Source organism: Cololabis saira, unplaced genomic scaffold (assembly GCF_033807715.1).
Source record: "Cololabis saira isolate AMF1-May2022 unplaced genomic scaffold, fColSai1.1 scf027, whole genome shotgun sequence".
Classification (NCBI taxonomy): Eukaryota; Metazoa; Chordata; class Actinopteri; order Beloniformes; family Belonidae; genus Cololabis; species Cololabis saira.
This window is the reverse complement of record NW_026906191.1, coordinates 627501-652500: the sequence shown is the minus strand read 5'-3', so window position 1 is coordinate 652500 and position 25000 is coordinate 627501. Positions and strand designations below refer to the sequence as shown.

At 44.9% G+C, this 25000-nt stretch overlaps 3 non-coding genes across 3 annotated transcripts; all 3 read right to left on the bottom strand.

The window, feature by feature from the left end:
* Positions 1-1500: 1500 nt before the first annotated feature.
* Positions 1501-1573, bottom strand: trnav-aac (transfer RNA valine (anticodon AAC)). The gene has a single exon. It is a non-coding gene; the product is annotated as a tRNA-Val (tRNA).
* Positions 1574-1829: 256 nt separating this feature from the next.
* On the bottom strand, positions 1830-1911 carry trnas-aga (transfer RNA serine (anticodon AGA)). Its single transcript has one exon. It is a non-coding gene; the product is annotated as a tRNA-Ser (tRNA).
* A 22710-nt stretch (positions 1912-24621) lies between these two features.
* Positions 24622-24703, bottom strand: trnas-aga (transfer RNA serine (anticodon AGA)). The gene has a single exon. It is a non-coding gene; the product is annotated as a tRNA-Ser (tRNA).
* Between the last annotated feature and the right edge of the window lie 297 nt (positions 24704-25000).

The following is a 25000-nucleotide window of genomic DNA, read 5'->3' as shown; positions in this document are numbered from 1 at the left end:
ATGCTGCTGTCGTCTGGTGGTGGAGCTAGTGGTGTCTGGTGGTGGAAGCTCCTGGGGTCAAAGTCCAGAGTGCTAACCATTGCACCATGGAACCCTGTTCAGCTTTTATTCTGTTTTTATTGTGGTCCTGAAACCAGAACATGAGTAAAAAACAATATGCGCTTGAGCATCTGACAGAATGCTGTCCATGGTGCTAGGAGCGTCTGGGTGTTTATGGTACCAGGGCCCTGGTCCTCCAGGCCCAAGGGCTGGCTCTTTCACTCCAGTGGCCGGTCGGTGGGGGGCTTAAAAGCGGGTCCCCGGGTTCGGACGGTGAGCCGGGTCTTTGGGTGGCTCCAGGTGAGCCGGGTTTTTGAGGTTGTTGAGTTGTTGTTAGGGTTTGGTGGTGGAAGCTCCTGAGGTGTGGTGGTGATGCTGCTGGGGTCTGGTGGTGCAGCTAGAGGGGTCTGGTGGTGGAAGCTCCTGGGGTCTGGTGATGGAAGCTCCTGGGGTGTGGTGGTGGAAGCTCCTGGGTTCTGGTGGTGATGCTGCTGGGGTCTGGTGCTGATGCTGCTGGGGTCTGGTGGTGGAAGCTCCTGGGGTCTGGTGGTGGAAGCTCCTGAGGTCTGGTGGTGGAAGCTCCTGGGGTCTGGTGGTGGAAGCTCCTGGGGTCTGGTGGTGGAAGCTCGTGGGGTCTGGTGGTGGAAGCTCCTGGGGTCTGGTGGTGGAAGCTCCTGGGGTCTGGTGCTGATGCTGCTGGGGTCTGGTGGTGGAGCTAGTGGGGTCTGGTGTTGGAAGCTCCTGGGGTCTGGTGGTGGAGCTAGTAGGGTCTGGTGGTGGATGGGGTCTGGTGGTGATGCTGCTGGGGTCTGGTGGTGGAGCTAGTGGGGTCTTGTGGTGGATGGGGTCTGGTGGTAATGCTGCTGGGGTCTGGTGGTGGAGCTAGTAGGGTCTGGTGGTGGATGGGGTCTGGTGGTAATGCTGCTGGGGTCTGGTGGTGGAGCTAGTGGGGTCTGGTGGTGATGCTGCTGGGGTCTGGTGGAAGCTCCTGGGGTCTGGTGGTGGAAGCTCCTGAGGTCTGGTGGTGGAAGCTCCTGGGGTCTGGTGGTGGAAGCTCCTGGGGTCTGGTGGTGATGCTGCTGGGGTATGGTGGTGGAGCTAGTGGGGTCTGGTGTTGGAAGCTCCTGGGGTCTGGTGGTGGAGCTAATGGGGTCTGGTGTTAATGCTGCTGGGGTTTGGTGGTGGAGCTAGTGACTTACATGTTTTGAAAAAGGCGGGCATGACGAAAAGATCCTGTAAAAAATCTATGTAATATGTTTCTTTTTTTCCTGTAAAGTTGGACATTTGAAAGATTAGGTAAATGAGGAATGACTGGCTTTTAATCAGTTGTGGAACTGCAACGAAATTCATTTCTGCATAAGACCCAATGCGAGAAAGAGATGGTCGACCTTCCTGTGCCGAGCACCAAGAAGAGGATTAGAGGGGTTTTCCAAGTCCAAATAATATTATTGCAGTAATACATGTTTCCGCCCAGTTTCGAACAGGGGACCTTTCGCGTGTTAGGCGAACGTGATAACCACTACACTACGGAAACTTGCATGCTTTGAAAATGGCGGGCGTAACGAAAAAAAAATCCTATCTTCAAATCATTCATGTTAGAAATAAATGTGTGATTTCATATAAGTTGTCCTGGTGCGGTAAAATTAAAAATCATCCATCGGTATTACCATGCTGGGTAGAAAATACAAAATGTACCACAAGGGAAGCCAACTGATTACTTTTGAAAGACAGTACTGGATATGATTAATAACTGCAAATTAGGCAGTCGTCTTGCACATTCAAACATTACTCGTTGTTGGCAGGATTCGAACCTGCGCGGGGAATCCCCAATGGATTTCTAGTCCATCGCCTTAACCACTCGGCCACAACAACCTGTCAGCTGTGTGTATGTGTGTGTGTGTATGTGTGTGTGTGTGTGTGTGTGTGTGTGAATCTTCAGAAATAGACAATTTAGAGTCTTTATTTTAAAATGGTTGGTTTTACTTTATTAGGTTGAGACATATTTTCATCCTCATTTTGATTAAATGCATTTTCATCAACAGTCAGTGCAGTATGTTCATAGATCATACATCCACTTTCTTGTTTCCAAAAAGCTCTGGATAGATTTCAGTTAATCTCTCACATCTCATGTATGAGAGGATCTCTTAAGTAGCAGAGGATGGTTTCGATCCATCGACCTCTGGGTTATGGGCCCAGCACGCTTCCGCTGCGCCACACTGCTGTATAACCAGGATGTGACTCCGCCACACAGTGGGGGGGAGGGGGGTAGGGGACTTAAAAGCGGGTCCCCTGGTTCGGACGGTGAGCCGGGTCTCTGGGTGGCTCCAGGTGAGCCGGGTTGTTGAGGTTGTTGAGTTGTTGTTGGGGTCTGGTGGTGGAAGCTCCTGAGGTGTGGTGGTGATGCTGCTGGGGTCTGGTGGTGCAGCTAGTGGGGTCTGGTGGTGGAAGCTCCTGGGGTCTGGTGATGGAAGCTCCTGGGGTCAGGTGATGGAAGCTCCTTGGGTCTGGTGATGGAAATTCCTGGGGTCTGGTGGTGGAAGCTCCTGAGGTGTGGTGGTGATGCTGCTGTCGTCTGGTGTGGAGCTAGTGGTGTCTGGTGGTGGAAGCTCCTGGGGTCAAAGTCCAGAGTGCTAACCATTACACCATGGAACCCTGTTCAGCTTTTATTGTGTTTTTATTGTGGTCCTGAAACCAGAACATGAGTAAAAAACAATATGCGCTTGAGCATCTGACAGAGTGCTGTCCATGGTGCTAGGAGCGTCTGGGTGTTTATGGTACCAGGGCCCTGGTCCTCCAGGCCCAAGGGCTGGCTCTTTCACTCCAGTGGCCGGTCGGTGGGGGGCTTAAAAGCGGGTCCCCGGGTTCGGACGGTGAGCCGGGTCTTTGGGTGGCTCCAGGTGAGCCGGGTTTTTGAGGTTGTTGAGTTGTTGTTAGGGTTTGGTGGTGGAAGCTCCTGAGGTGTGGTGGGGATGCTGCTGGGGTCTGGTGGTGCAGCTAGAGGGGTCTGGTGGTGGAAGCTCCTGGGGTCTGGTGATGGAAGCTCCTGGGGTGTGGTGGTGGAAGCTCCTGGGTTCTGGTGGTGATGCTGCTGGGGTCTGGTGCTGATGCTGCTGGGGTCTGGTGGTGGAAGCTCCTGGGGTCTGGTGGTGGAAGCTCCTGAGGTCTGGTGGTGGAAGCTCCTGGGGTCTGGTGGTGGAAGCTCCTGGGGTCTGGTGGTGGAAGCTCCTGGGGTCTGGTGGTGGAAGCTCCTGGGGTCTGGTGCTGATGCTGCTGGGGTCTGGTGGTGGAGCTAGTGGGGTCTGGTGTTGGAAGCTCCTGGGGTCTGGTGGTGGAGCTAGTAGGGTCTGGTGGTGGATGGGGTCTGGTGGTGATGCTGCTGGGGTCTGGTGGTGGAGCTAGTGGGGTCTTGTGGTGGATGGGGTCTGGTGGTAATGCTGCTGGGGTCTGGTGGTGGAGCTAGTAGGGTCTGGTGGTGGATGGGGTCTGGTGGTAATGCTGCTGGGGTCTGGTGGTGGAGCTAGTGGGGTCTGGTGGTGATGCTGCTGGGGTCTGGTGGAAGCTCCTGGGGTCTGGTGGTGGAAGCTCCTGAGGTCTGGTGGTGGAAGCTCCTGGGGTCTGGTGGTGGAAGCTCCTGGGGTCTGGTGGTGATGCTGCTGGGGTATGGTGGTGGAGCTAGTGGGGTCTGGTGTTGGAAGCTCCTGGGGTCTGGTGGTGGAGCTAGTGGGGTCTGGTGTTAATGCTGCTGGGGTTTGGTGGTGGAGTTAGTGACTTACATGTTTTGAAAAAGGCGGGCATGACGAAAAGATCCTGTAAAAAATCTCTGTAATATGTTTCTTTTTTTCCTGTAAAGTTGGACATTTGAAAGATTAGGTAAATGGGGAATGACTGGCTTTTAATCAGTTGCCATCAAGATGGCCACATCTGAGTGAGCGTCTGTTGCAGACTCCAGATTGCTGCATTAATTTGGGCTGCTTAAACCTCTTTAAAACCCTCACCAAAGTGCACAGATATAAGGTTATCGACTAGATTTGTTTACTGTCGTTTTAGCCATTGTTAAGCCCTACTGTGGAGTTACCTGGTCTCCTGTAGTGAGGGAATTGTTTGTACAGCGGCATGGCGGAGAAGGTCGACCTCTATTCAATCTGGCAAGCCATTCAACAAGTCAAAGTTGATATGACGGCTCATTTTGACAGTAAAATTGAGACCATCCAAACTGGTCTGATCAACATTCAGGGATCATTATCAACAATGTGTGAACAAATATCGGAGGTCCAACAGCGTGTGAGCGCTAATGAAGACAACCTCAGTGATTTGACAAAACGAGTGCAAGTGCTGGAAAAAGAGAACATCTACCTGAGGGATAAAGCCGAGGAAGCCGAGAACAGAAGCCGGTCGTCCAACCTGCGGTTCATCGGTATTCCAGAGCATAAAGAAGGGGGAGACGTGATCGCCTTCATGAGCCAGCTGATTCTTCAACTTCTGGGAAAAGACAACTTTTCAGCGGCACCGGTCATTGAAAGAGCCCATCGCACTCCCACCTTCAGCTCCAACACCAGCTCCGCTCCTCCCCGACCCATCCTGGTCAAGTTTCTGCAGTTCCAGGACAAAGTGAAGATTTTACGGCTGGCCAGGATGAAAGGTGAGCTCATCCATATGGGTGCGCGTATCCATGTGTATCCTGATTTCAGCGCTGGGTTAGTGAAGAAACGGCGGCAGTTTGACGCTGTCAAAAAGTCTCTCCGTGCCACGGACATGAAGTACTCTCTGATGTATCCTGCCAAGTTGAGAGTGATGGTGGAGGGAAAGACAAAATTCTTCAGTTCTCCTAAAGAGGCTGAGTCCTTCTTCCATCATCTTTCCTCCCCGTCCTCGTCATCCTCCTCCCCTGGATGAAGTTGTGAGTAGCGTTGCCATGTCCTGAAGTTGCCAGCTTCGCAACTTATTCCGCTTGAGGGATGACTTCTTTTTTTATTTTTTCTCTCTACTTTTAGTTCTTTCCTTCTCTCTTTTTCTTTCTCTCTCTCGCTCTCTCTCCCCGCTCTCTCCCAGACTATTATTGACTTTTGAGACTGTCATTTGGGGTAACCCGGAGTCAGATATGGCTCGACCATAGACATATATGGGCTCGACTATGTGTTTGCCGTAAACAGACACTGAAAACTCCGTAAAGAAAGAAGCACTCAAAGCACGCAAAGTTAAAACTGTTGCAAAGACTGTGAAACTAAGGGTGCTTGAACGTTACTGGACAGGGGCGGAGCCACCATTGTAAAGTTATGAGGGAGTAATATAATAACATAATAGAACATTAAATGCAATAGGCTACAATTTGAGTTGGGGGGGAGGGGGGGGGTTAATTGTGCCAAGTGATTATTTGAATAAATTGAAAAAAAGAAAAAAAGGGAAGGCGCTTTTGTTTTGTATTGTTGGAAATGTGTTATGTCTGACTTTGTTATTGAGCTTATAGCCTAGTTTAAAACTGCATGATCTTAACAAGCTCAGTTAGCTGGTTTTTGTGTGTGAGCATGCTCATAGAGGTATGCTGATGCATGTGTGCATTCAGATGCAGCATAAATGTTTTTGTTCTGTTTAAAAAAAAAGGGAGAGAAAAGAAAAAAAAAGGGTCCTTTTTTTAATTTATTTTATAGTATAAAAGTGCCCTCTTATTTGTAATTTTTTCTTTCACCTATTAGTTAGGCAGCAATCTGAGTCTGCGGTAGATAGCTCAGCTATCCTGCCTCTCGTCTTTATGTGGTTGTGTGTGAGTCTTTATGTGTCTATGTGTGTATCTGTGTGTTTTGTTTGTCTGTCTGTCTGTCCAATGTGTTGCTCTTGCTCCTCACCCAATATCACTGACTACTTCCCTGTTGATCTACTTCTGGAATTTGTTGTCCATGTCTGGCGTTGATTGTGACCACTCAGCTTCATCTGATGATGAGGTAGATGGGGAAACGTCCACAAGTGTTGATTGTGATAGTTTGGAACTGGAAACTTTCATTTACACGGATTATAAACAGCAAAGTATGGTGAATGAAATTGATCCTGATAATAACTTTTTTGCGAATATAAGTAATGATTGTAAGTACTATACGGATATGAAATTTAATAGAATGATTAATACTGAAAACAAAATTTCATTTATCCATTTTAACAGCAGAAGTCTGTATACAAATTATAGTTCCATTAAAGAATACTTAGAGCATTTTGATTCACCATTTAATGTAATTGCCATGTCTGAGACCTGGTTAAATACTGAAAAAGGTACAGAATTCAATATGTGTGGTTACGAAATGTTTTACACAAACAGACAACACAAAAAAGGAGGGGGTGTCGCACTCTATATTAACAAAAAATTTGACTGTAAAATCATAGAAAACATGTCACTGGCTGTGGATGAGGTATTTGAATGTGTAACAGTTGAAATTCAATTGAAAAGAAGAAAGAATATTATTATAAGCTGTATCTATAGGGCCCCGGGTTCAAATATTGATCTATTCAAAGAGTGGATGGAGAAAATGTTTTCTGTAATTAACCAAAAGGATTTGTTCATATGTGGGGATTTTAATATTGACCTTTTAAATGCTAAGAAGCATAAACCAACAGAGGAATTTGTTGATGTAATGTTTAGCATGTGTTTGTTCCCAAAAATCACCAGACCAAGCAGAATAACGTCACACAGTGCTACCTTAATAGATAACATCTTCACTAACATTTTGGATAACAATACTGTGAGTGGACTATTACTTAACGATACTAGTGATCACCTTCCAGTTTTTGTAGTGTATGATATCAAGTATAGATGGGTAAAGAACCTAGACAGATGCAAATATATAAGAGTTAAAACAGAAGAATCAATCAATGCATTGAAAACTGACCTAATTACTCAAAACTGGGAATTAATATATCAAGAAAATGACTGTGATAAAGCGTATGACTTATTTCTTGAAACTTTAAAAAAATTGTATGACAGAAATAGTCCGATTAAAAAATATGTCAAGAAACAAAAGTATGTAAATCCATGGTTAACAAAAGGACTAATAAATGCTTGCAAAAAGAAAAATCTTCTATATAGAAAATTCATCAAAGTTAGAACTAAAGATGCTGAAGCCAAATATAAAATATATAAAAATAAATTAATTAATATCATTAGGAATTGTAAAAAGGATTACTATACTACATTACTTGAAAATAATAAAAGCAATATCAAGGGTTTATGGAAGGTGCTCAATACAATTATTAGAAACGGATCAAAGGAGGAGAACTATCCAGATTATTTTGTAGATAAAGACAAGACTATTAGGAACATGGACGATGTGGTGGATGGTTTTAATAAATTCTTTGTTGGGATTGGACCGGAGTTGGCACAAAAGATTATCGAAAGGGTTCCAATGGAAAATGAAAAACTAGACTACCTAATAGATCGAAATCCAGGTTCAATGTTCCTTAATCCTGTTGATGAAAATGAAATTATGGAAATCATTAGGAGCTGTAGCAATAAAACATCAACAGATCTTCATGGGATTGACATGGCAATAGTGAAAAAGGTCATAGATGGAATTTTAAAACCTTTCACGCACATCTGTAATCTGTCCTTCCAGTCAGGAAAATTCCCAAATTCAATGAAAACTGCGAAAGTAATACCATTGTTTAAATCTGGGGACAGCCATCTATTTACAAACTACAGACCAGTCTCCCTATTGCCGCAATTCTCCAAGTTACTGGAGAAGCTATTTGCTGCCAGATTAAATAGCTTTGTAGAGAAGCATAATTTGTTATCGGATAGTCAGTATGGGTTCAGAAAAAACAGATCTACTTCACATGCACTTATTGATTTAATAGAAGAAATAACCACACATTTAGACAAAGGGAGGTTCACCATTGGAGTTTTTATTGATTTGAAAAAAGCTTTTGACACCATAGATCATGATATTTTGTTAAAAAAGATGGAGAGATATGGCACTAGGGGGACTGTTTTGAACTGGCTGAGAAGCTATCTAGGTAACAGGAAACAGTCTGTCCAAATCGGCAATCATATTTCCTCAGAAAGAAATATCACTTGTGGTGTGCCTCAAGGGTCAATATTGGGGCCTTTACTCTTTATTTTGTACATAAATGACATCTGTAAAGTTTCAAAAGTTATGAAATTTGTACTTTTCGCCGATGATACCAACATGATTTGTTCTGGTGAGGGCTTGCAGCAGCTTTTACAAGAAATCACGCAGGAAATGAATAAATTGAAAGACTGGTTTGATTATAACAAATTGTCACTTAATCTAGAAAAAACAAAACTAATTTTATTTGGCAGACGTAAAGTTGACATTCCAGTGCAAATAATAATAGATAATATAAGTATCGAAAGAGTGAATCATATCACATTTCTTGGCGTGATAATTGATAAAAAAATCTGCTGGAAAACTCACATTGGCTATGTATGTTCCAAGATTGCAAAGAGTGTGGGTGTTATGAGGCGATCTAGGTTCATACTTAACCAACAGTCTCTACTTATTTAGGGCCCGAGCACCTTCAGTGCGAAGGCCCTATTGTATCTGTAGGAATTCTTCGCGTTATTATTATTATTATTATTAGGGCCCGAGCACTTGCAGTGCGAAGGCCCTATTGTATTTGCAGGAATTTTTATTATTATTATTATTATTATTAGGGCCCGAGCACTTGCAGTGCGAAGGCCCTATTGTATTTGCAGGAATTTTTAGGGCCCGAGCACTTGCAGTGCGAAGGCCCTATTGTAATTGCAGGAATTCTTCTTCTTCTTCTTCTTCTTATTGTTCTGACAAAAGGAAGGCCTTTTTGCCCCCCTAAACGTGCCCAAAAAGTCACCAAATTTTGCATGCAAGCCAGGTCTGGCGAAAAATTTGATATTTAATGGTTTGCATTAATGGGCGTGGCCTAACGGCTCAACAGCGCCCCCTAGAAAACTTTGTGCCTCAAGCCCCACAATGCGGTTTGTCGTACATGCACGAAAATCTGTACACACCTGTATCAGTACACAACTTAAAGAAAAGTCTCTGGGCGTCATGTCGAGAAACCGAACAGGAAGTCGGCCATTTTGAATTAATCGCGTCATTTTGGCGAAATTGATGCCTTCCTTCGGCAGTTAATACGGCCCGAACCGTAACGTGCACCCAGGTGTGTTATACATAAAAATGTGCGTCTCCATCCTCCGACACCACGCATTACTTTTCTCTTTCAAAAGCATTACCGTGGCGACGCTAAACGCCAAAAAGTGCGCCCACCCTTCATATGATTGGTTCAGATAGAAAAAACTTTGCGCCTCAAGCCCCACAATACGGTTTGACGTACATGAACGAAAATCGGTACACACCTGTATCATGTCGCACCTAAAAGAAAAGTCTCTTGGCGCCATGGCCGAAACCGAACAGGAAGTCGGCCATTTTGAACATTCTGAATTAATTGCGTAATTTTGGAGCAATATATGCCATTCCTTCGAGAATTAATACGGCCCGAACCGTATCGTGAACCCAGATGTGTTATACATCAAAATGTGCGTCTCTATCCTGCGACTACACGCATTACTTTTCTCTTTCAAAAGTGTTACCGTGGCGACGCTAGACGCCAAAAGGCGCGGCCCCCCTTCATCTGATTGGTCCATATTTGATAGTTCCCCAAAAGTCACCATATTTTGCATGCAAGGCAGGCCTGGCGATAAATTTGATGTTTCATGGTTTGGATTAATGGGCGTGGCAAAATGGCTCAACAGCGTCCCCTGGAAAACTTTGTGCCTCAAGCCCCACAATACGGTTTGATGTACATGCACGAAAATCGCTACACACCTGTATCATGGCACAACTTAAAGAAAAGTCTCTTGGAGCCATGGCCGAAACCGAACAGGAAGTCGGCCATTTTGAAATCTGATTGGTCCATATTTGATAGTTCTCCAAAAGTCACCAAATTTTGCATGCAAGCCAGGCTTGGCGATAAATTTGATATTTCATGGTTTGCATTAATGGGCGTGGCCTAACGGCTCAACAGCGCCCCCTAGAATACTTTTCTCTGCCATAACTTTTGAATGGTTTGACATAGGAAGTTGTGGGTGGTGTCATGGGATTCTGTAATGAGTCCTTAAGCTTCGTTGGCCTTAATTAGCCCCGCCCCTTCTTCTGATTGGTTGTCCCTTTTTTCTGCTATAACTTTTGAATGTTTTGACATAGGAAGTCGTGGGTGGTGTCATTTCTGATATGCTTATGGGGGCGGTGGCCGTGAGTGCGAGGGCCCGTTCATCGCTGCTTGCAGCTTTAATTATTATTATTTTTCTTCTGACAAAGTGATGGCCTTTTTGGCCCCCTTAACATGCCCAAAAAGTCACCAAATTTTGCACCCAAGTCAGGCCTGGCGAAAAATTTGATATTTCATGGTTTGCATTAATGGGCGTGGCAAAATGGCTCAACAGCGCCCCCTTGAAAACTTTGTGCCTCAAGCCCCACGATACGGTTTGATGTACATGAACGAAAATTGGTACACTCCTGTATCATGTTGCAACTAAAAGAAAAGTCTCTTGGCGCCATGGCCGAAACCGAACAGGAAGTCGGCCATTTTGAACATTCTGAATTAATTGCGTAATTTTGGAGCAATATATGCCATTCCTTCGAGAGTTAATTCAGCCCGAACCGTATTGTGAACCCAGATGTGTTATACATCAAAATGTGCGTCTCCATCCTGCGACTACACGCATTACTTTTCTCTTTCAAAAGTGTTACCGTGGCGACGCTAGAAGCCAACAAGCGCACCCCCCCTTCATCTGATTGGTCCATATTTGATAGTTCCCCAAAAGGCACCAAATTTGGCATGCAAGCCAGGCCTGGCGATAAATTTGATATTTCATGGTTTGCATTAATGGGCGTGGCAAAATGGCTCAACAGCGCCCCCCGGAAAACTTTGTGCCTCAAGCCCCACAATACGGTTTGACGTACATGCACGAAAATCGCTACACACCTGTATCATGGCACAACTTAAAGAAAAGTCTCTTGGAGCCATGGCCGAAACCGAACAGGATGTCGGCCATTTTGAATAAATTGTGTCATTTTGGCGAAATTTATGCCATTCCTTCGGCAGTTAATTCAGCCCGAACCGTAACGTGCACCCAGGTGTGTTATACATCAAAATGTGCGTCTACATCCTGCGACTACACGCATTACTTTTCTCTTTCAAAAGTGTTACCGTGGCGACGCTAGACGCCAAAAGGCGCGCCCCCCCTTCATGTGATTGGTCCATATTTGATAGTTCTCCAAAAGTCACCAAATTTTGCATGCAAGCCAGACTTGGCAATAAATTTGATATTTCATGGTTTGCATTAATGGGCGTGGCCTAACGGCTCAACAGCGCCCCCTAGAATACTTTTATCTGCCATAACTTTTGAATGGTTTGACATAGGAAGTTGTGGGTGGTGTCATGGGACCCTGTAATGAGTCCTTAAGCTTCGTTGGCCTTAATTAGCCCCGCCCCTTCTTCTGATTGGTTGTCCCGATTTTCTGCTATAACATTGGAATGGTTTGACATAGAGAGTCCTGGGTGGTGTCATCAGATTCTTTATGGAGTCCTTGACCTTCATTGGCCAGAATTAGCCCCGCCCCTTCTTCTGATTGGTTGTCCCTTTTTTCTGCTATAACTTTTTAATGGTTTGACATAGGGAGTCGTGGGTGGTATCATGGGACTCTGTAAAGAGTTCTTAAGCTTCGTTGGCCTTAATTAGCCCCGCCCCTTCTTCTGATTGGTTGTCCCGATTTTCTGCTATAACATTTTAATTGTTTGACATAGGAAGTCGTGGGTGGTGTCATCAGATTCTGTATGGAGTCCTTGACCTTCATTGGCCTGAATTAGCCCCGCCCCTTCTTCTGATTGGTTGTCCCTTTTTTCTGCTATAACTTTTGAATGGTTTGACATAGGAAGTTGTGGGTGGTGTCATTTCTGATATGCTTAAGGGGGGCGGTGGCCGTGAGTGCGAGGGCCCGTTCATCGCTGCTTGCAGCTTTAATTAGGGCCCGAGCACTTGCAGTGCGAAGGCCCTATTGTATTTGCAGGAATTTTTATTATTATTAGGGCCCGAGCACCTTCAGTGCGAAGGCCCTATTGTATCTGTAGGAATTCTTTTTTCTTTCTTTCTTTCTTTCTTTCTTTCTTTCTTCTGACGAAAGGAAGGCCTTTTTGCCCCCCTAAACATGCCCAAAAAGTCACCAAATTTTGCATGCAAGTCAGGCCTGGCGAAAAATTTGATATTTAATGGTTTACATTAATGGGCGTGGCGAAATGGCTCAACAGCGCCCCCCGGAAAACTTTGTGCCTCAAGCCCCACAATACGGTTTGACGTACATGCACGAAAATCGCTACACACCTGTATCAGTACACAACTTAAAGAAAAGTCTCTTGGCGACATGGTCGAAACCGAACAGGAAGTCAGCCATTTTGAATTAATCGTGTCACTTTGGCGAAATTTATGCCATTCCTTCGGCAGTTAATTCAGCCCGAACCGTAACGTGCCCTCAAGTGTGTTATACATCAAAATATGCGTCTCCATCCTGCGACAACACGCATTACTTTTCTCTTTCAAAAGCGTTACCGTGGCGACGCTAGACGCCAAAAAGCGCGCCCACCCTTCATCTGGTTGGTTCAGACAGAAAAAACTTTGCGCCTCAAGCCCCACAATACGGTTTGACGTACATGAACGAAAATCGGTACACACCTGTATCATGTCGCAACTAAAAGAAAAGTCTCTTGGCGCCATGGCCGAAACCGAACAGGAAGTCGGCCATTTTGAACATTCTGAATTAATTGCGTAATTTTGGAGCAATATGAGCCATTCCTTCGAGAATTAATACGGCCCGAACCGTAACGTGAACCCAGATGTGTTATACATCAAAATGTGCGTCTCCATCCTGCGACTACCCGCATTACTTTTCTCTTTCAAAAGTGTTACCGTGGCGACGCTAGACGCCAAAAACCGCGCCCCCCTTCATCTGATTGGTCCATATTTTTATAGTTCCCCAAAAGTCACCAAATTTTGCATGCAAACCAGGCCTGGCGATAAATTTGATATTTCATGGTTTGTATGAATGGGCGTGGCAAAATGGCTCAACAGCGCCCCCCGGAAAACTTTGTGCCTCAAGCCCCACAATACGGTTTGACGTACATGCACGAAAATCGGTACACACCTGTATCAGTACACAACTTAAAGAAAAGTCTCCTGGCGCCATGACCGAAACCGAACAGGAAGTCAGCCATTTTGAATTAATTGTGTAATTTTGGCGCAATTTATGCCATTCCTTCGGCAATTAATACGGCCCGAACCGTATCGTGAACCCAGATGTGTTATACATCAAAATGTGCGTCTCCATCCTGCGACTACCCGCATTACTTTTCTCTTTCAAAAGTGTTACCGTGGCGACGCTAGACGCCAAAAACCGCGCCCCCCTTCATCTGATTGGTCCATATTTTTATAGTTCCCCAAAAGTCACCAAATTTTGCATGCAAACCAGGCCTGGCGATAAATTTGATATTTCATGGTTTGTATGAATGGGCGTGGCAAAATGGCTCAACAGCGTCCCCTGGAAAACTTTGTGCCTCAAGCCCCACAATACGGTTTGACGTACATGCACGAAAATCGCTACACACCTGTATCATGGCACAACTTAAAGAAAAGTCTCTTGGAGCCATGGCCAAAACCCAACAGGAAGTCGGCCATTTTGAATAAATTGTGTCATTTTGGCGAAATTTATGCCATTCCTTCGAGAGTTAATTCAGCCCGAACCGTATCGTGCACCCAGGTGTGTTATACATCAAAATGTGCGTCTACATCCTGCGACACCACGCATTACTTTTCTCTTTCAAAAGTGTTACCGTTGCGACGCTAGACGCCAAAAGGCGCGCCCCCCCTTCATGTGATTGGTCTATATTTGATAGTTCTCCAAAAGTCACCAAATTTTGCATGCAAGCCAGGCCTGGTGATAAATTTTATATTTCATGGTTTGCATTAATGGGCGTGGCCTAACGGCTCAACAGCGCCACCTTGAATACTTTTCTCTGCCATAACTTTTGAATGGTTTGACATAGAGAGTCGTGGGTGGTGTCATCAGATTCTGTATGGAGTCCTTGACCTTCATTGGCCTGAATTAGCCCCGCCCCTTCTTCTGATTGGTTGTCCCTTTTTTCTGCTATAAACTTTGAATGGTTTGACATAGGAAGTTGTAGGTGGTGTCAAGGGACTCTGCAATGAGTCCTTGAGCTTCTTTGGCCTGAATTAGCCCCGCCCCTTCTTCTGATTGGTTGTCCCTTTTTTATAATAAAATCGCCACGAGCCGCCAGTCGCTCTCGCGCTGACTCCCGCTGACTCCCGCTTCCTGATTCAAACGTCTGCCGGCCCCGCCCCCCGACCAATCGGTGGCGAGTAGGGTGATGACGGCCCCGCCTCCCGACCAATCAGTGGCGCGGAGGGTGATGACGGCCCCGCCCCCCGACCAATCGGTGGCGAGTAGGGTGATGACGGCCCCGCCCCCCGACCAATCAGCTCCCTGTAATGTGGTGACGTCAGAAATATTCCCAGCTCAGCCCGGTTACAACCTTGGCAGAATGGTTACAGAAAAAGTAATAATTAAAATAGTAGGGTTTTACTAATATTTATAACTTACAAATATTTAAAAAAATTTGAAAAAACAGCTCCAGACTTACATACTAAATATCGATATGTTGGTCTTTCCTAACTCAGTAGGTCAAATAGAAATGAGAAGCTGAGTCTTAGCTCAGCCAGAGCGTTCCCGTCTTTGGAGTCAGAGATCAGAGTTCGATTCCCGCAGTATCCAGACTTTTTTGTCAGCAATTTTTTTTTTTCTACATCAATATGTGCGTCCCTGTCCTGCAACGACGCACATTACTTTTCTCATTTAAAAGCGTTACCGCGGCAACGCTAGACACCAAAAAGTGCGCCCACCCTTCATCTGATTGGTTCAGAGGGAAAAAACTTTGAGCCTCAAGCCCCATAATACGGTTTGACGTACATGAACGAAAATCGGTACACACCTGTATCATGTCGCAACTTAAAGAAAAGTCTCTTGGCGCCATGGCCGAAATTGAACAGGAAGTCGGCCATTTTGAATTAATTGTGTAATTTTAGCGCAATTAATGCCATTCCTTCGGCAATTAATACGGCCCGAACCGTAACGTGCATCCAGGTGACTTATACCTCAAAATGTGCGTCTCCATCTTGCGACTACGCGCATTACTTTTCTCTTTCAAAAGTGTTACCGTGGCGATGCTAGACGCCAAAAAGCGTGCCCCCTTAATCTGATTGGTCCATATTTGATAGTTCTCCAAAAGTCACCAAATTTTGCATGCAAGCCAGGCCTGGTGATAAATTTGATATATCATGGTTTGCATTAATGGGCGTGGCAAAATGGCTCAACAGCACCCCCCGGAAAACTTTTCTCTGCCATAACTTCTGATTGGTTCGACAGAAAAAACTTTGTGCCTCAAGCCCCATAATACGGTTTGACGTACATGAACGAAAATCGGTACACTCCTGTATCATGTCGCAACTAAAAGAAAAGTCTCTTGGCGCCATGGCCGAAACCGAACAGGAAGTCGGCCATTTTGAACATTCTGAATTAATTGCGTAATTTTGGAGCAATATATGCCATTCCTTCGAGAGTTAATTCAGCCCGAACCGTATCGTGAACCCAGATGTGTTATACATCAAAATGTGCGTCTCCATCCTGCGACTACACGCATTACTTTTCTCTTTGAAAAGTGTTACCGTGGCGACGCTAGACGCCAACAAGCGCACCCCCCCTTCATCTGATTGGTCCATATCTGATAGTTCCCCAAAAGGCACCAAATTTGGCATGCAAGCCAGGCCTGGCAATACATTTGATGTTTAATGGTTTGCATTAATGGGCGTGGAAAAATGGCTCAACAGCGCCCCCCGGAAAACTTTGTGCCTCAAGCCCCACAATACGGTTTGATGTACATGCACGAGAATCGCTACACACCTGTATCATGGCACAACTTAAAGAAAAGTCTCTTGGAGCCATGGCCGAAACCGAACAGGATGTCGGCCATTTTGAATAAATTGTGTCATTTTGGCGAAATTTATGCCATTCCTTCGGCAGTTAATTCAGCCCGAACCGTAACGTGCACCCAAGTGTGTTATACATCAAAATGTGCGTCTACATCCTGCGACACCACGCATTACTTTTCTCTTTCAAAAGTGTTACCGTGGCGACGCTAAACGCCAAAAGGCGCGCCCACCCTTCATGTGATTGGTCCATATTTGATAGTTCTCCAAAAGTCACCAAATTTTGCATGCAAGCCAGACTTGGCGATACATTTGATATTTCATGGTTTGCATTAATTGGCGTTGCCTAACGGCTCAACAGCGCCCCCTAGAATACTTTTATCTGCCATAACTTTTGAATGGTTTGACATAGGAAGTTGTGGGTGGTGTCATGGGACTCTGTAATGAGTCCTTAAGCTTTGTTGGCCTTAATTAGCCCCGTCCCTTCTTCTGATTGGTTGTCCCGATTTTCTGCTATAACTTTGGAATGGTTTGACATAGAGAATCGTGGGTGGTGTCATCAGATTCTGTATGGAGTCCTTGACCTTCATTGGCCTGAATTAGCCCCGCCCCTTCTTCTGATTGGTTGTCCCGATTTTCTGCTATAACTTTTGAATGGTTTGACATAGGAAGTCGTGGGTGGTGTCTTTTCTGATATGCTTATGGGGGGCGGTGGCCGTGAGTGCGAGGGCCCGTTCATCGCTGCTTGCAGCTTTAATTATTATTATTATTTTTCTTCTGACAAAGTGATGGCCTTTTTGCCCCCCTTAACATGCCCAAAAAGTCACCAAATTTTGCACCCTAGTCAGGCCTGGCGAAAAATTTGATATTTAATGGTTTGCATTAATGGGCGTGGCAAAATGGCTCAACAGCGCCCCCTTGAAAACTTTGTGCCTCAAGCCCCACGATACGGTTTGACGTACATGCACGAAAATCGGTACACACCTGTATCATGGGACAACTTAAAGAAAAGTCTCTTGCCGTCATGCCCGAAACCGAACAGGAAGTCGGCCATTTTGAATTAATCGTGTCACTTTGGCGCAATTTATGCCATTCCTTCGGCAGTTAATTCAGCCCGAACCGTAACGTGCACCCAGGTGTATTATACATCAAAATGTGCGGCTCCCTCCTGCGACCACACGCCTTACTTTTCTCTTTCAAAAGCGTTACCGTGGCGACGCTAGACGCCAAAAAGCGCGCCCACCCTTCATCTGGTTGGTTCAGACAGAAAAAACTTTGCGCCTCAAGCCCCATAATACGGTTTGACGTACATGAACGAAAATTGGTACACTCCTGTATCATGTCGCAACTAAAAGAAAAGTCTCTTGGCGCCATGGCCGAAATCGAACAGGAAGTCGGCCATTTTGAACATTCTGAATTAATTGCGTAATTTTGGAGCAATATATGCCATTCTTCGAGAGTTAATTCAGCCCGAACCGTATCGTGAACCCAGATGTGTTATACATCAAAATGTGCGTCTCCATCCTGCGACTACACGCATTACTTTTCTCTTTCGAAAGTGTTACCGTGGCGACGCTAGACGCCAACAAGCGCACCCCCCCTTCATCTGATTGGTCCATATTTGATAGTTCCCAAAAAGGCACCAAATTTGGCATGCAAGCCAGGCCTGGTGATAAATTTGATATTTCATGGTTTGCATTAATGGGCGTGGCAAAATGGCTCAACAGCGCCCCCCGGAAAACTTTGTGCCTCAAGCCCCACAATACGGTTTGACGTACATGCACGAAAATCGCTACACACCTGTATCATGGCACAACTTAAAGAAAAGTCTCTTGGAGCCATGGCCAAAACCGAACAGGATGTCGGCCATTTTGAATAAATTGTGTCATTTTGGCGAAATTTATGCCATTCCTTCGAGAGTTAATTCAGCCCGAACCGTATCGTGCACCCAGGTGTGTTATACATCAAAATGTGCGTCTACATCCTGCGACACCACGCATTACTTTTCTCTTTCAAAAGTGTTACCGTGGCGACGCTAGACGCCAAAAGGCGCGCCCCCCCTTCATGTGATTGGTCCATATTTGATAGTTCTCCAAAAGTCACCAAATTTTGCATGCAAGCCAGGCCTGGTGATAAATTTTATATTTCATGGTTTGCATTAATGGGCGTGGCCTAACGGCTCAACAGCGCCACCTTGAATACTTTTCTCTGCCATAACTTTTGAATGGTTTGACATAGAGAGTCGTGGGTGGTGTCATCAGATTCTGTATGGAGTCCTTGACCTTCATTGGCCTGAATTAGCCCCGCCCCTTCTTCTGATTGGTTGTCCCTTTTTTCTGCTATAAACTTTGAATGGTTTGACATAGGAAGTCGTAGGTGGTGTCAAGGGACTCTGCAATGAGTCCTTGAGCTTCTTTGGCCTGAATTAGCCCCGCCCCTTCTTCTGATTGGTTGTCCCTTTTTTATAATAAAATCGCCACGAGCCGCCAGTCGCTCTCGCGCTGACTCCCGCTTCCTGATTCAAACGTCTGCCGGCCCCGCCCCCCGACCAATCGGTGGCGAGTAGGGTGATGACGGCCCCGCCCCCCGACCAATCAGTGGCGAGTAGGGTGATGACGGCCCCGCCCCCCGACCAATCAGCTCCCTGTAATGTGGTGACGTCAGAAATATTCCCAGCTCAGCCCGGTTACAACCTTGGCAGAATGGTTACAGAAAAAGTAATAATTAAAATAGTAGGGTTTTACTAATATTTATAACTTACAAATATTAAAAAAAATTAGAAAAAACAGCTCCAGACTTACATTTCTAAATATCGATATGTTCGTCTCTCCTAAGTCAGTAGGTCAAATAGAAATGAGAAGCTGAGTCTTAGCTCAGCCAGAGTGTTCCCGTCTTTGGAGTCAGAGATCAGAGTTCGATTCCCGCAGTATCCAGACTTTTTTGTCAGCAATTTTTTTTTTTTCTACATCAATATGTGCGTCCCTGTCCTGCAACGACGCACATTACTTTTCTCATTTAAAAGCGTTACCGCGGCAACGCTAGACACCAAAAAGTGCGCCCACCCTTCATCTGATTGGTTCAGAGGGAAAAAACTTTGAGCCTCAAGCCCCATAATACGGTTTGACGTACATGAACGAAAATCGGTACACACCTGTATCATGTCGCAACTTAAAGAAAAGTCTCTTGGCGCCATGGCCGAAATTGAACAGGAAGTCGGCCATTTTGAATTAATTGTGTAATTTTGGCGCAATTAATGCCATTCCTTCGGCAATTAATACGGCCCGAACCGTAACGTGCATCCAGGTGACTTATACCTCAAAATGTGCGTCTCCATCTTGCGACTACGCGCATTACTTTTCTCTTTCAAAAGTGTTACCGTGGCGATGCTAGACGCCAAAAAGCGTGCCCCCTTAATCTGATTGGTCCATATTTGATAGTTCTCCAAAAGTCACCAAATTTTGCATGCAAGCCAGGCCTGGTGATAAATTTGATATTTCATGGTTTGCATTAATGGGCGTGGCAAAATGGCTCAACAGCACCCCCCGGAAAACTTTTCTCTGCCATAACTTTTGAATGGTTTGACATAAAGAGTCATGGGTGGTGTCATGGGACTCGGTATTGAGTCCTTGACCATAATTGGTGAAAATTAGCCCCGCCCCTTCTTTTGATTGGTTGTCCCTATTTCCTGCTATAACTTTTGAATGGTTTGACATGGAGAGTCGTGGGTGGTGTCATCAGACTCTGTATGGAGTCCTTGACCTTCATTGGCCTGAATTAGCCCCGCCCCTTCTTCTGATTGGTTGTCCCTTTTTTCTGCTGTAACTTTTCAATGGTTTGACATAGGAAGTCGTGGGTGGTGTCATTTCTGATACTTATGGGGGGCGGTGGCCGTGAGTGCGAGGGCCCGTTCATCGCTGCTTGCAGCTTTAATTATTATTATTTTTCTGACGAAAGGAGGGCCTTTTTGCCCCCCTAAACGTGCCCAAAAAGTCACCAAATTTTGCATGCAAGGCAGGCCTGGCGAAAAATTTGATATTTAATGGTTTGCATTAATGGGCGTGGCAAAATGGCTCAACAGCGCCCCCTTGAAAACTTTGTGCCTCAAGCCCCACGATACGGTTTGACGTACATGCACGAAAATCGCTACACACCTGTATCATGGCACAACTTCAAGAAAAGTCTCTTGGAGCCATGCCCGAAACCGAACAGGAAGTCGGCCATTTTGAATTAATTGTGTAATTTTGGCGCAATTTATGCCCTTCCTTCGGCAGTTAATACGGCCCGAACCGTAACGTGCCCCCAAGTGTGTTATACATCAAAATGTGCGTCTCCATCCTCCGACACCACGCATTACTTTTCTCTTTCAAAAGCGTTACCGTGGCGACGCTAGACGACAAAAAGCGCGCCCACCCTTCATCTGATTGGTTCAGACCGAAAAAACTTTGCGCCTCAAGCCCCATAATACGCTTTGACGTACGTGAACGAAAATCGGTACACACCTGTACCATGTCGCAACTTAAAGAAAAGTCTCTTGGCGCCATGGCCGAAACCGAACAGGAAGTCGGCCATTTTGAACATTCTGAATTAATCGCGTAATTTTGGAGCAATATATGCCATTCCTTCGAGAATTAATACGGCCCGAACCGTATCGTGCACCCAGATGTGTTATACATCAAAATGTGCGTCTCCATCCTGCGACTACACGCATTATTTTTCTCTTTCAAAAGTGTTACCGTGGCGACGCTAGACGCCAACAAGCGCACCCCCCCTTCATCTGATTGGTCCATATTTGATAGTTCCCCAAAAGGCACCAAATTTGACATGCAAGCCAGGCCTGGCGGTAAATTTGATATTTTATGGTTTACATTAATGGGCGTGGCAAAATGGCTCAACAGCGCCCCCCGGAAAACTTTGTGCCTCAAGCCCCACGATACGGTTTGACGTACATGCACGAAAATCGCTACACACCTGTATCATGGCACAACTTCAAGAAAAGTCTCTTGGAGCCATGGCCGAAACCGAACAGGAAGTCGGCCATTTTGAATTAATTGTGTAATTTTGGCGCAATTTATGCCATTCCTTCGGCAATTAATACGGCCCGAACCGTAATGTGCACCCAGGTGTGTTATACATCAAAATGTGCGTCTCCATCGTGCGACTACACGCATTACTTTTCTCTTTCAAAAGTGTTACCGTGGCGACGCTAGACGCCAAAAGGCGCGCCCCCCCCTTCATGTGATTGGTCCATATTTGATAGTTCTCCAAAAGTAATCAAATTTTGCATGCAAGTCAGACTTGGCAATACATTTGATATTTCATGGTTTGCATTAATGGGCGTGGCCTAACGGCTCAACAGCGCCCCCTAGAATACTTTTATCTGCCATAACTTTTGAATGGTTTGACATAGGAAGTTGTGGGTGGTGTCATGGGACTCAGTAATGAGTCCTTAAGCTTCGTTGGCCTTAATTAGCCCCGCCCCTTCTTCTGATTGGTTGTCCCTTTTTTCTGCTATAACTTTTTAATGGTTTGACTCCCGCTTCCTGATTCAAACGTCTGCCGGCCCCGCCCCCCGACCAATCAGTGGCGAGTAGGGTGATGACGGCCCCGCCCCCCGACCAATCAGTGGCGAGTAGGGTGATGACGGCCCCGCCCCCCGACCAATCAGCTGTTGGAATGTGGTGACGTTAGAAATAGTCCCATGCTCAGCCCGGTTAGAACCGCGGTTGAATGGTTACAGAAAAAGTAATAATAAAATAGTAGTGTTTTACTAATATTTATACCTTACAAATATTTAAAAAATTTGGAAAAAAAGGTTCCAGACATTATATCGCTATCTTGGTCTCTCCTAAGCCAGTAAGTCAATGTGAGGTATCAGCTGAGATATAGCTCAACCAGATCATTGCGATCTTTGGTGCCGGTGGTTGGGAGTTCGAGCCTGGCACGATGCTGAAGTTTTTGTAAGCAAATTTTGTGTTTTTTTTTTCATCAAGATGTGCGTCTCTTTCCTGCGACGACGCACATTACTTTTCTCTTTCAAAAGTGTTACCGTGGCGACGCTAGACGTGAAAAAGCGCTCGTCCCCTTCATCTGATTGGTCCATATTTGATAGTTCTCCAAAAGTCACCAAATTTTGCATGCAAGCCAGGCCTGGTGATACATTTGATATTTAATGGTTTGCATTAATGGGCGTGGCCTAACGGCTCAACAGCGCCCCCTAGAATACTTTTCTCTGCCATAACTTTTGAATGGTTTGACATAGGAAGTTGTGGGTGGTGTCATGGGACTCAGTAATGAGTCCTTAAGCTTCGTTGGCCTTAATTAGCCCCGCCCCTTCTTCTGATTGGTTGTCCTTTTTCTGCTATAACTTTTTAATGGTTTGACTCCCGCTTCCTGATTCAAACGTCTGCCGGCCCCGCCCCCCGACCAATCAGTGGCGAGTAGGGTGATGACGGCCCCGCCCCCCGACCAATCAGTGGCGAGTAGGGTGATGACGGCCCCGCCCCCCGACCAATCAGCTGTTGTAATGTGGTGACGTTAGAAATAGTCCCATGCTCAGCCCGCTTAGAACCGCGTAGAATGGTTACAGAAAAAGTAATAATAAAATAGTAGTGTTTTACTAATATTTATAACTTACAAATATTTAAAAAATTAGGAAAAAAAGGTTCCAGACATTATATCGCTATCTTGGTCTCTCCTAAACCAGTAAGTCAATGTGAGGTATCAGCTGAGATATAGCTCAGCCAGATCATTGCGATCTTTGGAGCCGGTGGTTCGGAGTTCGAGCCTGGCACGATGCTGAAGTTTTTGTAAGCAAATTTTGTGTTTTTTTTTTCATCAAGATGTGCGTCTCTTTCCTGCGACGACGCACATTACTTTTCTCTTTCAAAAGTGTTACCGTGGCGACGCTAGACGTGAAAAAGCGCTCGTTCCCTTCATCTGATTGGTCCATATTTGATAGTTCTCCAAAAGTCACCAAATTTTGCATGCAAGCCAGGCCTGGTGATACATTTGATATTTAATGGTTTGCATTAATGGCCGTGGCCTAACGGCTCAACAGCGCCCCCTAGAATACTTTTCTCTGCCATAACTTTTGAATGGTTTGACATAGGAAGTTGTGGGTGGTGTCATGGAACTCTGTAATGAGTCCTTGACCTTCATTGGCCTGAATTAGCCCCGCCCCTTCCTCTGATTGGTTGTTCCTTTTTTCTGCTATAACTTTTGAATGGGTTGACATAGAGAGTCGTGGGTGGTGTCATTTCTGATATGCTTATGGGGGGCGGTGGACGTGAGTGCGAGGGCCCGTTCATAGCTGCTTGCAGCTTTAATTTATATTATTCTTTTGTTTTGCCATATTTGAGTTACTGTGTGGAAGTCTGGGGTAATGCATATAAAACCAACCTGTTGCCTCTATATATATTACAAAAAAGAGCCATACGAACAGTTTTCAATGTCAGGTTCAATGATCACACTAATTTACTTTTTCTTAAGGCCTCTGCGTTAAAATTTTTTGATTTGGTCAAATTGAAAACTGCATTAATCATGTACAAAGCTAAAAACTATCTTCTGCCAAGTTTAATTCAAAAATTATTTTATGACAGGGAAGGTGGTAAAAGGTATGACTTAAGAGGAAAACTTAAATTACAACAACAAAGTGTAAGATCAACTCTTAAGAGTATGTGTGTTTCTGTTGGAGGGGTTATTCTGTGGAACAGCCTTGAAGATGAAATTAAACTTAGTCAAAGTGTCAGTCAATTTAAAAGCAAGTACAGAAAAGCAGTCTTTGAATTGTATAAAAGGGAAGAAGAGAGAAACTGATGTAAAGAAATGAAATGATTGAGGGGAAGAGGGTTTAAGGGAGTAACTTTGTGTTATGGTTGTCTTTGTTATATGTGTGTTGGCGGGGGATGGAAATGAATAAGCTTTGCTTCTGCCATCCCCTTTTCAAACAGTGTTTGTTTTTGTTTTGTTATAGTGTCTGTTGTTGGTATTGTTGTTTGTTCTGTTCAATGGTGTCCTGTAACTTTCTGTTCTTGTTTTGTAGTACAAGAGTTGTGGTTTTGTTGGTTTGAAATAAATAAAATGATATTGTGGAACTGCAACGAAATTCATTTCTGCATAAGACCCAATGCGAGAAAGAGATGGTCGACCTTCCTGTGCCGAGCACCAAGAAGAGGATTAGAGGGGTTTTACAAGTCCAAATAATATTATTGCAGTAATACATGTTTGCCCCCAGTTTCGAACAGGGGACCTTTCGCGTGTTAGGCAAACTTGATAACCACTACACTACAGAAACTTGCATGCTTTGAAAATGGCGGGCGTAACGAAAAAAAAATCCTATCTTCAAATCATTCATGTTAGAAATAAATGTGTGATTTCATATAAGTTGTCCTGGTGCGGTAAAATTAAAAATCATCCATCGGTATTACCATGCTGGGTAGAAAATACAAAATGTACCACAAGGGAAGCCAACTGATTACTTTTGAAAGACAGTACTGGATATGCTTAATAACTGCAAATTAGGCTGTCGTCTTGCACATTCAAACATTACTCGTTGTTGGCAGGATTCGAACCTGCGCGGGGAATCCCCAATGGATTTCTAGTCCATCGCCTTAACCACTCGGCCACAACAACCTGTCAGCTGTGTGTATGTGTGTGTGTGTGTGTGTGTGTGTGTGTGTGTGTGTGTGTGTGTGTGTGTGTGTGTGTGTGTGTGTGTGAATCTTCAGAAATAGACAATTTAGAGTCTTTATTTTAAAATGGTTGGTTTTACTTTATTTTAAAATGGTTGGTTTTACTTTATTAGGTTGAGACATATTTTCATCCTCATTTTGATTAAATGCATTTTCATCAACAGTCAGTGCAGTATGTTCATAGATCATACATCCACTTTCTTGTTTCCAAAAAGCTCTGGATAGATTTCAGTTAATC